The following is a 15,051-nucleotide window of genomic DNA, read 5'->3' as shown; positions in this document are numbered from 1 at the left end:
TACCTTAACTGATCATCAGTTTAACCCTTTTTTCTCCACCTTCATACAATCCAATTCGCAAATGCTATCTAGCTCTGTTTTTTCCCTATTATTCAATTAATATCGTTTGTATAGTCCAATTTGCAAATCTCTTACCCATTTTTTTGCAAATAGCGTTAGCTTTTACACAAAATGATATAAATCCATATGCCAATCCATCAATTCGGAGTTTAGCCTCCGATTCTTTAATTAGCCGCGACGCGTAAATAACAAACTACTCTCAAGTTAAGGCAATTGTCCAAAAAATCAGAAACCAGTCTGATAGCACATACTTCAGAGAAATGGAACAGGTGTGAGAGGATACTCACTTTCTTTGAAAAGGTGTAGAGGTCCCATAGAATAACATAGGAAGGAACATAAAGTAAGCAAATCCATAAGTACATGCTCTGGAAAGGTGCCAAGGAACGTAAAGTAAGCAAATAGCACAAGAAGGAGCATAGCGTTACAGAATAGCATGGGAAGGAGCATAGCGTCGTGGAATAGCATGGGAAGGAACATAGCGTCGTCGAATTGCATGGGAAGGAACATAAAGTCGTAGAATAGCACGGGAAGGAACATAGCGTCGTGGAATAGCATGGGAAGGAACATAGCGTTGGCAAAGTATAAGTTAGCACTCTACTAATCTGTCATCCTATTTGCTCCAAAACAAAGAAGGTGCATAACAGCTCGCTTATTTAAGCATCTAATTAGTCAAAATGGCTACTGAAAAAAAAATAAATGCTCGATTAATATTGTTATCTCATTTCTGATAATTAAGCCACATTTTTTGGCTATTTCTTGGGACGAGTCCAGTTGCTACAGATCACTGGTTTTCTTAACACTGCGTTTCTATATTCGCTCCTACCCGTTATACATCTCCTCAGGAAAAATTCCTTTAAAATGATTCATACAAATGGGGATAGAACGCATCCCTGCTTAACTTCTGATTCAATTGGAAACAAGGAACTAACCTCATTTACTACCTTAACCGCAGCAATGTTATTCTCGCATGCAGTACTAATCACTTTTACCGGCTTTATCTGGTATATTTGAATTGCAGTATATTATAACATCCCAATGTATGTCAAGCAGACTAAGTTTATATATCATTCACAGTTGCAAAATTTAGTATGAATAGTTCAATAGCCTTTAAAGACAAAAAAGGTTTCACTGTCTAAAAAGCTGATATTCAATATTTCAATACCCTATATATTTAATTCTTATTTGAGCTTGCATTTCTGAGAAAAAGGCATTAAGGTTAGAACAAAAGTTTTATTAAATATACGCATTCTGTTTATCATAATATTATATTAAATTCTTTATACATATAATTCTTCTATTCTTAATATTCTCTTCACTCTATTCTGCATATTCTTAAATTATTTCTTTTATATCAAATTTTAATGCCTTCATTGTTTCCCGATTCTTCTTCTAGCTCACCGTTCGTTTTAATCACAAGCTGGAATTAGTGCAAAGGCCTTTTGAAACAGTGCATGGTTATGTCTATGGCTTCTTGGGAAGGCGTTCGTTACCGTCAGACAAAATTTGGTCTGATTCATATGCTACAGTCTAGATTGTACGTAGTAATTGGCATCTGCTATAACAATAATAGTTTTTTTTTCCCAACCCGCTAGTACAATAGCGTCAACAGTGGAATATAAAAGAGAAAAAAACATTTACAAAAAAACAAAAATTTAAGATCGTGGATATATGGCAACGGACAAACGTTATCTAACTGCCTTCTGCTCGTCACAGACATTTTTCCATAAAACATTAATTATTCCAAATTTATGTAATATCGTCAGTTAACAAGTATTTCATCTGGGGTCGTAGCCTCCACGTCATCCTGTTCCAAGAAGAAGTGGAGATTGTCCAGTAGAGGCAACAAGTCTGCATCAGGATCATCGATAAGATCTTCTGGAGACAGGAAGTCTGGATCATCGTCATCATCATCGTCGGACAAGTCAGACAACATGTCTTCTCGAATGTCAAAAATATACTTGGCCGCCTCTTTTGCGTCAATTCGGTGATTTTGGCCTCTTTTTCATAGTCTGTCGTAAGATTCCGCCATCTAAAAAGAAAACAAAAATTAGTTATTCATTTCACAATTTTGAGCCACGATCGTCCGATGTTGTATTTTTACAACAGGAGGAAGTTTATCTTGCTACTGATCCAAATTCTTGCACATTTCGTGAATTTCAACTACAGTAATTCTAAACGGTATATGTTTTATACACATATGACATGCAAGGAACCTCCCACCTTTTCGTTTTGTTTCCAGTTTCTAGCTTAGAAATTGCCTACCTTTTCATTCGCTTTTCTTATCCCTTGGTGACTCACTGTTTAGGCCACATGTCACACAGCAGCACCCCAAAGATATCAATCGACTGCCATCTTTCAGCTCCATCGAAAGATGTTGATAAAAGCAGTATTTTTTTTACAGCAAGATGGCAGTAAAAGCTCGAAAAGTACAGTGTTGTTTTTTTTACAACAATTGCCTCTATAGGGAAAAAAAACTCGTAAGAATCTACTATGATTTATCTTGGAAAATATAGCTGTGGCATCTGCCGATTCGTACGTTATCATAAGACGCATAAAATGTTTTTAAAATGTAAAAAAAATATATAGCATCGATATGTTAATGTGAAAATGTTTAACAACATTATAATTTATAAGATAACAATTAATTGGCTTTTGAACTGCCTAGATCAGGAAGGAGGTCCAGGGGCACAATTTACTTTGGGACTGGGGGACTGCCCCCTTCAGACCAAAGCATGACCCCCTCTCATACATCATTTTGTCCCCCCCCCCAACTGAAATTTAGTTTCTGCAAAATATCATGTCAAATCTAAAATAAGCATACATAATTCAAGCATCCAGATAAACAGGTCAGTTTTGTTTTTTTAGTAGCCTAAATCTTTGTATGATTTTGGCTTTTTGAATGACAATTTTGTCGAAGTCTTGATTGGAAAATTTTCCGTTTATTATAAATATTTTAAGATAAACTTTTATATCATGGGAAGTGTCTTGTGTTATTTATAACAATCTAACGCCATAGTTATAAGTGCGTTGATTGCTATTAAAGTGTTACAACCAAAATGAAAATTGTGAACAAGTTTTTTAATCGTATTCCGGCACAGACTTCGATAAACCTTTTTTAGTTATCGCTTCTCAGCCTTCAAAGATCAAATTGTCAAAAGATCAAAAGCTAAGATCAAATTGTAGTATCTGTTCTTATCAGCTACATGGGGCCAAGAATATTAAACGGATTTTTGGAAACCGGAGTAATGTCGGGGCATGCTCCGCTCCCTTGACGCGTTGGCCCGGTATTACCTTCATTCCTCCTTTGTCTAGTAACAGTATTTCCATTCCTTCTTAGTTTTTTTTTATAAATTTACTCGTTATAAATGAAATTAATTAATTTTTTATTAAATAATAATAGTTTAGAAAAGTTTGTGTGCGGTTTATTTTATCTTTAGGGATGGTGGTGGGTAAAGCACATCAAATGTTGAAGACGTCGCCTCCCTTCAGTCCCTTTTTTCCTCCTCTACCCCCCAAAAACAATTCTTCAAATATTGAGAAATGACGCTTTAGCATCAATTTATCTAGCAAATCACCCGCTTTCTCCTCATGAAATAGCACTTTGACGGGTTATGAGGCTGGTTTACTTGAGTGTTGATATAACACGTACCTGATAATGAACCTTGGAAATGTAATTAATTTAGGCTAAAAAGTTCTTATCGAACCAATTATAGCTACCAATTCACAAAACTAGCAATCGTCATAACAGGCACTATATAAACGATAAATAGATAGATTGATATAGACATAACAAAACATACTACAAACTAGTAATGCAAGTTCTATCGTACTACTGTGTTTCTACTAAGTCTTTCAAGCTCAAGTCCATCTTATAGAACTTTTATTTCATTTTCTATTGCTTTTCTACGGTTCTATGCTTAGGGTTCTTTAGTAAGTTTTTACTCAAATTCTACTATAAAACTGGAATCATATTTGATGGCCATCTATTTTTCAATTCAGTGTTTTGGCTGTATTGTTTGTAACAAGATGGAATTACAGAATTAATCTAGTAAATGACAAACAGAAAGGATAAATACTAATAAAAATAAAGTAAGTAATCATCTACCTGATGAGGTCTTACTGTTTTTTTTCTGTGTATTTGCTCGGGTGATTAAAAATTCAGCTTTTGTGTCCATATGGGGAGAAAATTTATAAATGTCATAATATAAGTTGAATTATAAACAAGTAGCATGAGTGAATACCAGCAGCTTCAATAGGGGGGGGGGTATTTTTCTGAAAGATTGAGGGCTTTTGCCCCCGTACTTGTACCAGCCTGTCTTTTTGTGTTGGTTGCTTGAATTGTTTCTTGGTTTTGGATTGGGAATTGGCACTTAACACGGAAAAACAGCAGCATGTAACAATATTTAGTATAAAGAATACAATTCCCATCAATAGAGACTGGCCTAAACAAAATCGGGGGATAAGGGGTGTATAAATTGGTTAAAAAAACTCATCGACAACTTTTGTCCATTACGGGTGTTTCTTGGTATCGTATCAGACAAAAATATTGTGGGGGGGGACTAGATCGGACAGAGCCTCTATAATTTTCGTGACAAGTGAGCGTAACCAGAGGGGTCGTGGGGGAAGAGGGGAAATTTTTCTTGTAACATTTGCTTGACTCATTTTGAATCCAGTTTTTGTGTTTATGTTTTTGAGCATATCTAATAACATCACAACACAACTTGCAGTATTGTCTAGTAGGATATTTCAGCCTAAATGGCTTTTACGTTTGAAATTGAACTAAATCAAAATTCACTATTTGCATCCAAGGTTGGCAAAAGTGTGTATTTGTTAGACGGATTTAATTGATAGTTAATATAAGTTTTTTATTTAATTGGACGTTTTGGGGTATAATTGCTCTATACGTGTCTGTTCCATAGGGTTGAAAATTAAATGAGCATAACTATTGTCTTACCACTCGACACCAAAAGATTAATCAAATTTTCAACTTACTTATATTTGAATATTTCTCCCCCTACCCATCAATCGAAAACATTATAGTACAACTTTTGTTAAAATATTGGTTAATCTTGCATTATGCGGGCCTTTCTAGAAATTAAATTTTATTTAATTCTAATGAAATAGAATAAAATAGGATTAATATATGATTTTTTGAACTTAAATTTGGGCTATTTCTTGGCATTCTAGGGGGTGGGGGGTAGGAGGTTTGGTTTTGGGGGTTTGTAAAGTATACTATATTTTAAATACGTCACCTAACCTCGGTCCCTTCCCCCCCTAAACCCCAAAAAATCACAATATAAAATTGTATATGCCATTAAAACCAAGCTCTCATTGCCCAGTCTATAGCGGTAAACATGTTGAAAACGTGTTTGATCATTTCATACTCTTAAGTAGTTAACCCTAGAGTCCTGCATAATGGAGGGGCACCAAAAATTGTTGCAACAATTGGCAGAAGTATAAATGAAAATACAAAATTTAAATTATGGTAGGGAGAAAATGAAAAAGATCTAAAATATTATTTTTTCAACCACTGAAAAAGAATATGCAAAATGCAAAATGTCAGACCTTGTTATTTTATAAATGACGGACATTTTTATTAAATAATTAAAATTATTTGTCACGTGATGTAAATAAGTAGGACTTTTTTAATAGTTTTTCTTGACAAAGGCAACAGGATACAATATAGGTACTGTACCGTCTCATATCTTTTCCTTGTTACGTTTCAACTATACTTGTGACAATCCTCTTTTATTTGGATTGTCCCAAATCATTGGTTGTATTCAACAAATTTCGTAAGATAGTGTTAAACCGTGACGAACAGTAAGCAAAACTAATCACCTTTGTTGCAACTCCTTTGGTACATAAAACATTTAAATCAACAAGGTTAATGTAGCTTACTAATTAGCAGATAATGCAAAATCTAATTCAAGGCCTACTAGCGCATTTGGTTATGTGGACAGGTAAAATCAATGCCGGAGAAATCGTAATGGAGCATGAATAATTTTTTTTTTTTTACAACAAAGATAAAATCCTTGAAAATAAAATTTATTGCTGATGTTGCAATTTTTTCTACGTCAAGATGTTCGTGGCTTTGCCAACATATAACGTTAAACAAAATTTTAATATAAAAATTTAAAAATAAAATTAGAAGTTAATATCGAACATCAGGGTATTTCTTTTTTTTGAGGGGGGGGGGAGGGGGGTGGGATTTTAAACTAAACAAGAGACACTTCATGCTTTCAATTTTGAATAAAGAACGGTACCTCAAGAACAGCTAAGGGTACTACATTGAAATTTTCACGACATGTTCAAGGGGAAATTGGGCTATATCAAAATACCCTATTATCAAATTGTTAAATTTTCTTTTGTGGGGGGGGGGGTCTTTCATGAGACGGAACATGATACCCTGGCCAATAAAATATAGGTCCTTGTTTTTCTAATGATAAAATGTCTTGGTTTCAGTAATTTCTGTTTTTCTTCTCATTGTAAATTTTCTATATACCTAGCCATTAAATAAAAGATTACATTTTTCGTTTCATTTTTTTCGAAAATTTTCCAATAATTTCTGGTAAATGGTCATTTTTTTCCAGATTATTTTAAACTCAGGTTAAAAAAAAGAACTAAAATTGATCGCATCTTATTATTTTCGAACATAAAGCGGTGCTCTCTTTATAGTAGGATGTTTTTATAATACATGGAGAATGCTTTGACAATCTAAAAAAAATCTGTAGCAAAGAGATGTCAATTAGAAAAATGTATCACAAACTAGATATAGGTATAAAAATTAATAATGGTAGGTTTAGCTGAAGTGATTAGGACGTTCGCAATCCCGAGATCCCATTGGCTATGAGACAGGGGGGACGGCTCTAGCCCACCTCCAGCTTGACGCCGGCGCAGACCGAATGGTGTCCCCTCCCTCCTCATATGAAATGTAGGGCCTTAAAAATCTCATGTCAAAACTAAAAAAAGCCGGCATAATTAAAGGATACAGATAAACAGGTCAGTTTTGTTTTTTTTATAGACTAAATCTTTGTCTGATTTCGGCTTTTTGAATGACAATTTTGTCCAAGTCTTGATTGGAAAATTTTCCGTTTATCATTAAAATTTTGAGATAAACTTTGATATTATGGGAAGTGTTTTATACTGTTTTTAACAATGTTAAGACAAAGTGATATGTTCATTCAATGCTATTAGAACATTGTAACAGAAATTAAATATTTGACAAAGTTTCTTACTTATATTCTTACAAACACTTCGATATACCTTTTTTGATTATCATTTCTCGGCCTTTTGGCTAAGATAAAAGTGTAGTATCTGTTCTTATCAGCTGAATATCTCACAAATCTTCGATCTTAGGTATAGATCTCTAATCTGTCTATCTGAGACTAAAAAAATATTTGGGCGTGTTCTACTCCGTTCACATGTTAGCTCGGGCTCGCAAAATTTCGGGGACTTGCATTATTCGCTGAACAGTTCACTCAAGCTCACGAACGTTCAAATTTGACGTCTAATGTGGCTGCTTATACATTCTGGAAATCATGTCTGTAGTTTTTTAGCCGTTGAATATATTGAAAATATTTTTTTTTTTATCCGAAAAACTGTTAATAATTTACAAAACTTAATGGTGAAAAAGCCAATTACCACTCGCCATAATTAAATAAAACTTCCCACCTTAGGTATACGTCCCCATGCACCTCTTTCCAAATGAGTATGCAATTATACGATGCTGACATTTAATTTGAACCACGATTCGAACAGAATTGCTGAAGTTATTGGTTTTGGCCTCAGAGGGCTTGGTTCTGGGGTGAGTTGTTAGTAGTAGTAGTAATGACTAGAGCCCCCTTTGGTTCTTAAAAAGAAGAACGGCCACTGGGTTCTCAGAAATAAAAGTTTCGTCTTTTCAGTCATATTGAGAAGAGAGTGAGAAACCCCTGATTTTCTTTTCTAAAACATGTAAACTTTCGATAAAAGTATTTAGATAATTGAATATGAAAATGAAATGGGGCATTTCTATTTTCAAAAATAATTTAGAGACTTGATTCAATATATCGCAAAAGCCTAGTGCGCATTTCTCCGTATATAAAATTAAAGCTTCTGAGTGGCATTCAAAGCACCATATGATATTTCAAAAAGCCGATGTGAAATGTTAGATATCCCTCAAAACATAATAAAATGGCTGTGTTGCCACAGCTACAGATTTCCTGTGAAACTTCACAGGTCTTTTTTATAGTCACAGGTTCACAAGTTTTTGCCACTGAATGGTAGAAAGTGGCAGGTTTCTGTGCTAAAGGCTCCTGGTATGACATAATTTTTTGCTACAAATTGAATTCTGTGGATCTCGAATTTTCTAATTATTTTTAGTAATTTTTAGAAGACTTATATTGTTCTTGTTTATGCCACTAACTGGTAGAAAGTCACAGGTTTTTGTGCTAAAGGCTCCTAATATGACCTAATATTTCTGCGAAAAGTTAATTTTGAAGAGCTCACATTTTCTAATTATTTTTAGTGATTTTGAGACAACATATTTGTAACATAACTCTAAAGCTTCATCACATTAATCACAAATGACAGCCATGGCCATTTTGAAACAACCATTTTGAATTGAATTGAAAAATACGATAGGTCGGAGTGAAAAGGCTTTTATATTATTGAATTTGTTTCCCCTGTATAAACCAATTTGCAGAAATTATCTGTCTGTTATTAGATTGTAAAAAGTGTCGTTTAAGCTTTTTTTTTAAGTTTTTTAAGCTGCTGTTTCACCAGCATCTAATACCATGCCAGACTGGTTAGGGTCTTTTGTGCATGATACAATACACTACATCACCCATAGTCCAAAGAGGATTGGAGAATTTCATGACCACCAGAAGTCCCCTAAAATTGAAGTGAAACAGTTGCTATCGGTGGTTTCGACGAGATGGCTCAGCTTTGAAGCACCCATCAGACGGCTTTTAGAAACCTGGAATGCCTTGTTATTGTTTTACGGTGGTCACGCATTAGGCGAGGGCACTGCAGACAAGGTGAGCAAGGAGAAGGCACTCAAAATATACAACGCTTTGAACAATCCTGTCACGAAGGCCTCTCTCTATTTTCTTGCCCACGTTCTTGGGATTACCAACTCCCTAAACACTGACATTCAGAGCAGTGACACAAGAATCCGTAGACTGGTGAGCAGCTTCATTACGAAGCACGCAATATTATTCCAAATGTTCATAAGAAAACGCCTGATACTGGTAGCGAAATCACCTTTCTCCATAGATCTGGTTCCCACGAACTATCTTGAACCGGATGACATGAAATTAGGAACCAATACCGAATGTTACCTGGAGGAACGCGGATCAAGGATTGCTGAGGACTCGCTCAAAGCCTTTAATGTCAACTGTCTGAGGATCTGCAAGCAGATGAGACAAAGAATAAGCTGGGATAATCCAATTTTGTCCGATCTTAAGATTTTGGATCCCTGCCTTGCCCTAGGAATTGAAGAGGTGTTCATTAATTGCAGTCTTGTGCATTTTTCTACGCTTCTGGCAAGCGACGCAACGATTTTAGAACACCAGAGATAAAGCATTATCCGGCAGCTGCAAGAGCTCAGGTTGAGCCGGGATGATCTTGGACAAGATCTGGTCGACCAACCATCTGGTTTCTCGAAGAGTATTTTGCATCTAAAGAACGGTATTGGTGACAAAAAGTTTGCTGATCTGTCGACCTTTATGTTGCACCTTTGTTGTCTTCCCCATACAAGCACTGCTGCAAAGCGACAGTTCTATTTCCTGTCGCATATGAAAACGATACTGCGTAGCAAGCTGAACACCGGGACAGTTAGTGCATTGGTGATGACCAAACAATTAGTCTGTAAAGCCGCTTCCTGGACTATTCCAAGTTATTTACTGGACAAAGTTATCAAATGGAGAAAAGCAGGTTTTAATAAAGAAGATCCTTGTTATGCTGAACCTGGCAGCTCACACTTCGACACTGAATAGACTACTGGCTTTGACGGGGTGAGTATTTCGTAGCTTCTATGCATTCCTGCTCCAATGGAAAGGTCCAGCTCGTAATTTTTCCTCGTACCAACAATAATTCATCCTTTTTCTCCTTTAGAAGAGAACCCCTGTCTTTTCTCATTCAATCGTAAAGATATGAAAGGTAAATTGTACTGATCAATAAAAATAAACCAATGACTTATCTTACGCTAGATACTAGGTCAAAACGTTGGAATGAGCTTCAAGAACAGATTAAATAAAGATAATTTTGATCAGAAGTGAGGTTTGAAGATGAACTTTAAGGAGTTAAGGGATTCCAATAGCTTTTCCTTAAAGCGCGAGAGGATTTCGAGTTTTTTTTAACTCAATCTTGTAAAGTTGATAGAATTTTCAATATTACGAAAGAAAAAACTTAATATTTCTTCAAGAAGAATCAGATTGTAAAGACATTATTAAAAAATTATTAGATGATTAGTATTTCAGAAAGTTTCCCGTTTATTTTCTAAAATTGGTCTTTTTCTTAATTTTGATAATTGTGAGTTTCTAGTTTTTAATTGTTCAACTTCCTGTAATGTTCCTATAGTTCGTCGTGGCTTTTCTATACCCTCTGTTCCTGTTTTCGATGGTTGGGTATCACTGTTACTAAATCAATTTCTAGCCTTCGCCAGTACACTGTTCGTGATGTTAAAAAGGAAATTCAAATTGTTTTTTCTAAGATTATTGCCAATCGAGGGAAGCATAACAGACGAGAACTGGGTAGGCTATATTCTACTTTTTTATTATCATTCTGTCCTTTACGTTTCTGTTTTTTTCCCTTTTAAAGAAGAACGACTTTAAAAATATCCGGTTTTTTATTGCATATTTTTTAAATTCTACTTTATCCCCCCCCCCCTTGGCATAGTAGTGGTAAATAATTCGTAAGTTTGAAGTTCTCGATTTTACAGCAAAGTTGGCTGTGCTGCAAGGAAGGCTTTCAGATTCATCTTTTTGTCGTTTTTCGCCTCATCATCCTTCGGTCCGTCTGTTCGGTTAATTTCATTGTAGTGTATTTTACTTCATTTTTGTCTTTTTTTCCTTGTCTTACTCACAACTTTGTGTATGACATGGCTTATAAGTACATTATTATTATTAGGGAAATAACTGAGAAAAGCCAAGTAACTAGAACATACCTAAAAAATGCAGCGTAAGTAGATTTAATTGTTTTGGTCCAGAATCAGCATTGCCTAAGGACATGTTTAGTTTTTCAAAATTCTTGCATTAGGATTCGCAATAGGAATTAGAGAAAAATATCTCTTTACATTCGAACAGATTTCCCTTCGGCCTCTAAAGATTTTCTTTCAACCTTCAAGGAAAGTTCTATACATCTGAACCTAGCATTTAGGTAACTGTTGATAGTATCTGTATCTTTTGCAGGGTTTAAGCTACAGGTAGAATTTATAATCCCATGACTCAGATCAGGTCTTACTTATCAGCGAATATCATTATATCAACCAGTCAAATTAACCAATTATGTGTCGGATCAGTTGTGACTTATCAATCAATATCATTATATAAACCAATCAAATTTTTGTGTTTTATGCCAATCTTGTTTGCCAAGACCTGAAGAACCGTAGCGGTGATAATTGGTTTTTTTTTTTCTTCATTGGAAAACGTCGCAGCATTTACTTGAGAATCATATGCAAGCGGTCTAGTTTAAACCTTGTGTGCAAGACGAACGTGGCTGGCTAATTTTCAGTATCTATTGCTTTAGATTAGAAGTTGCGAGAAATTCTACTCAGATCATCAAAATTTAGCGTGGTTTCTAAGAAAATAGGTGGAGTGCTTTGAAAATATGATTTGTGAGAACTAGAAATTCATTCCCTTGTTGCCCGTTTGAAGACTGTAATATCATAACCTAAGTCTTATAGAGCTGTATGTGGGCGACCAAGTTTGATGTCTAGTGATTGCTTTAGACCTCGGCAAAATTACTGTGCGAACGCCCCTTTTCTTTTTTCATGATCTACCAACTTATTCTACTTCTACAAGAAGTTTTGCTTTGTTTAAGTTAAATGGAATTCTTTAAAGCAGATTTCTGGTCCGTAAGGTTTGGAAATGCTCAAAATTTAGGAGCACTGCATGATTTTAACTTAAATTAAACAAAAATACAGTGAAGACTTTTTCGCTAGATAATTCTACAATTGCCTTAAGTAGCTCAGCGCTACTTCTAAATGTTCAGAAAACGGCAAGATAGAGGAGTTGTTAAACAATTTTAACCACTTGACCAACCAGTTGGCTGAATGGTTAATGTGATCGACGTTTTTTGTTCTAGATCCCGAAATCTGACGGAGGAATCTGTTACTGAAGACTGAACTTAACAAAGTTGTTTTGCAACAAACTACATCTTTTTATTTTACCTTCCATTATCTTGCGAACTTCTATCTAAGCAACGTAACTTGCCATTTTATCTCCTAACATCATAAGTTGCACTATGGGGCGAAACTTTCAAAGTATGATAGAAAATGCACGAGCCAAAAAATTTATAGTTCCTGTCTGGTGTTGCAAATAGATTTCTAGTCTGACAATTAGGATTTCCGTTAGGTTAGCACATGGTTTGTAAGGAAAATCCTATGTGTCTGAATTTAAGATGCAATTACACTATGCGGAAAACCGTGCAGAGGTGATCATACGTTTTTCCATGCAGATTGAACAATTTTATTTTCAAGTTTAAGATTGTAGGTTATCGTAGGTCAGAATAGACATTTCGTTATTGCAGCCGTTCGGAGCTTGTCACACCCAGATAGGTCCTTAATAGCTACTGAAGATCAACGACTTGCATCTTTTTCGCATAACTCATGCAAATATCGAGGTGAAAATGAGTTTAGGTTATTAGCCCTTTACTTTCTGATTCAACTAGTTCACGGTATTTATTTAGAATTTCGCTCTTTGGACATTCTCATGGCAATATCTTTCTGTCGTCTATTAAAATTCAGCAGTAAAGCACTAACGCTGCATATACGGGTAATGGCAGAATTGTAAATACCTGCAGAACTCTTGGATGAAACAGACCGCTAGGTAGCATGCCAAGGGTGGATCCAGGATTTTTTTTCGGGGGGGGGGGGGTGTTAATTTTTGACTTTTTCGGGGGGGGGGGTACTAATTTTTTACTCAGTTTTCGACTAATTTTACTGATTTTTACCTAGGTTTTACTAATTTTTGACTTATTTTCGAATCGGTCAAAATTTCGGAGGGAGGGGGGGGGTAGTTCAAACCGGGTAACCCCCCCCCCCTTGATACGGCCTTGTAGCATGCCTTTCGATTTTCCATGACGTGTTTTCGGACCAGAGGCAGATTTTCCCAGGTTTAAGTATCTTTGCTAGTAGCATTCTGGTGCTGCTACTTCAGATTAACAAATGTAAACTGTAGTAATAATTTAAGAATGCCTGAACACGCTCTAAAATTGGTCACAGGATTTATGACGAATTTCACAGGTTTTTTGGCATTTTTTCACAGGTTTTCGAAATTCATAGTGGCAACACTGCTTACCTGGCTGGGGAGCTGCCTTGATCATGAAGGAGGCGCTCCCAGGGTGAGGCCTTTTGCCATTTCCATTGAACTTCAGATTGGCAGTTCCATGTGATTTCCCCACATGGGGGCAATTTAACACTGGAATTTTTGGTAGTGAAGGACAGTGTTCTGGCGAACTCTTTGCCATGTTTGGCATAGTCTTGTCTTTTGAGATTGTTAATCATGTCATGAAATTATTAGTTGTACGGTGAAGTTCACAGTTTGATGTTTTTCAGGCTGTAAAGGTGCCATCGAGATTGACTGGGACCCATCGAAAAAACGACCACCGTGAGATATAGGCATCAGCAACACGTCACAGAACAACCTTTAATGATGTTCAGATAATCCGAGGCGATGAGTCTTGTGCTTTAGATATTCTGACCGAATTTTGTTTTTGAACATACTGTGTTGGTACTAGTTACGTTTTAATGAACTTAAATTGGGATCGAATCACCCAGCTTAAAATTAGATCCATATATACATGCTCTTAAAGGAACTTTGACCTGCCTTCAGTCCCCCCACATGTATTATAGAAAATTCCATGTGAAAAATAAAACATTCCCAAGTCCTTCCAGCTCACACAGTGTATGTGAATATTTGAATAGGGGGGGGGGACTTGTTCGCTAGTCCTCGATAGACAAATAATTGAAGTTAACTATGTTTGTTTGCCTTGTAAAGTAATTAGCAGGTTAGTAAATTGGTAGATTGTTTTTTTACAAATCACTCATTTGTTCAAATTAGTTACAGCTTATTGAATATGTTTGCTCATCATATGATTTTTTTGCCCATATTTACTTGATTGAACATTGAATTCCTTAGCACTTGCGAAATGTGTTAAAAAAAAACGATAAGGATGTTCCAGGATTTAGCTTTGCATCCTCGAGTCATCTCCAGTTGCTTTAACTAATCTGGCCTCTCCTCATCCAATATTAACCTTTTGGCTAGTAATAAATGCTACAAGAGGGATGGACCCCCTGTAATTCTTAACGAATTTTTGAATGCTGCAAGGAAGGGTAGCCTACACTCTTGCTGCATGTTCTAATATTCCTAGATTACTTATCTAACAAAACTGATTATTGATCCTTAGAGTCTGACGAAACGTAAATGACTTGAGCGGTAAACGGGAATGATATTTGGGGAAACAGTCTAGATTATTGGTCATACATGTAACACTGGAAAATGGAAGATCACTCAAGTCATACATGAACAAAAATTCAATCTTTTCAAAACTGAAAAACAAACTGTGAAATTATGGGCAGATAGCAAAAAGGGACAGTAGGTGTTAATATGATTGACAAGTTAATGTGTTTTTAAATAAGGCATGTTTACAACAAAACATGACTTAGGAGTTTTGTTATTCGCAGCGATTAATGTAGAATGTTTTAAATCAGTATTTGTATTCCCCTTTTACATAGTTAATCTGAGTAAGATAATTTAAGCGGAGACTTTCGTCTCATTAGCGGTATTGCGC

The 15,051-nt window shown here is 35.7% G+C and overlaps 2 non-coding genes and 1 pseudogene across 2 annotated transcripts; all 3 read left to right on the top strand.

Annotated features, from left to right (window-relative positions):
* The first annotated feature begins 3,181 nt into the window (after window positions 1–3,181).
* On the top strand, window positions 3,182–3,388 carry LOC148941178 (U2 spliceosomal RNA; annotated as a pseudogene).
* A 3,946-nt stretch (window positions 3,389–7,334) lies between these two features.
* Window positions 7,335–7,526, top strand: LOC148941177 (U2 spliceosomal RNA). The gene has a single exon (XR_016143323.1). It is a non-coding gene; the product is annotated as a U2 spliceosomal RNA (small nuclear RNA).
* A 6,025-nt stretch (window positions 7,527–13,551) lies between these two features.
* On the top strand, window positions 13,552–13,723 carry LOC148941176 (U1 spliceosomal RNA). The gene has a single exon (XR_016143309.1). It is a non-coding gene; the product is annotated as a U1 spliceosomal RNA (small nuclear RNA).
* The last annotated feature ends 1,328 nt before the right edge of the window (window positions 13,724–15,051 follow it).

Source organism: Artemia sp. Qi Xiang Cuo, chromosome 18, assembly GCF_049724085.1.
Source record: "Artemia sp. Qi Xiang Cuo chromosome 18, ASM4972408v1, whole genome shotgun sequence".
Classification (NCBI taxonomy): domain Eukaryota; kingdom Metazoa; phylum Arthropoda; class Branchiopoda; order Anostraca; family Artemiidae; genus Artemia; species Artemia sp. Qi Xiang Cuo.
This window is presented reverse-complemented; position numbering and strand designations above follow the sequence as displayed.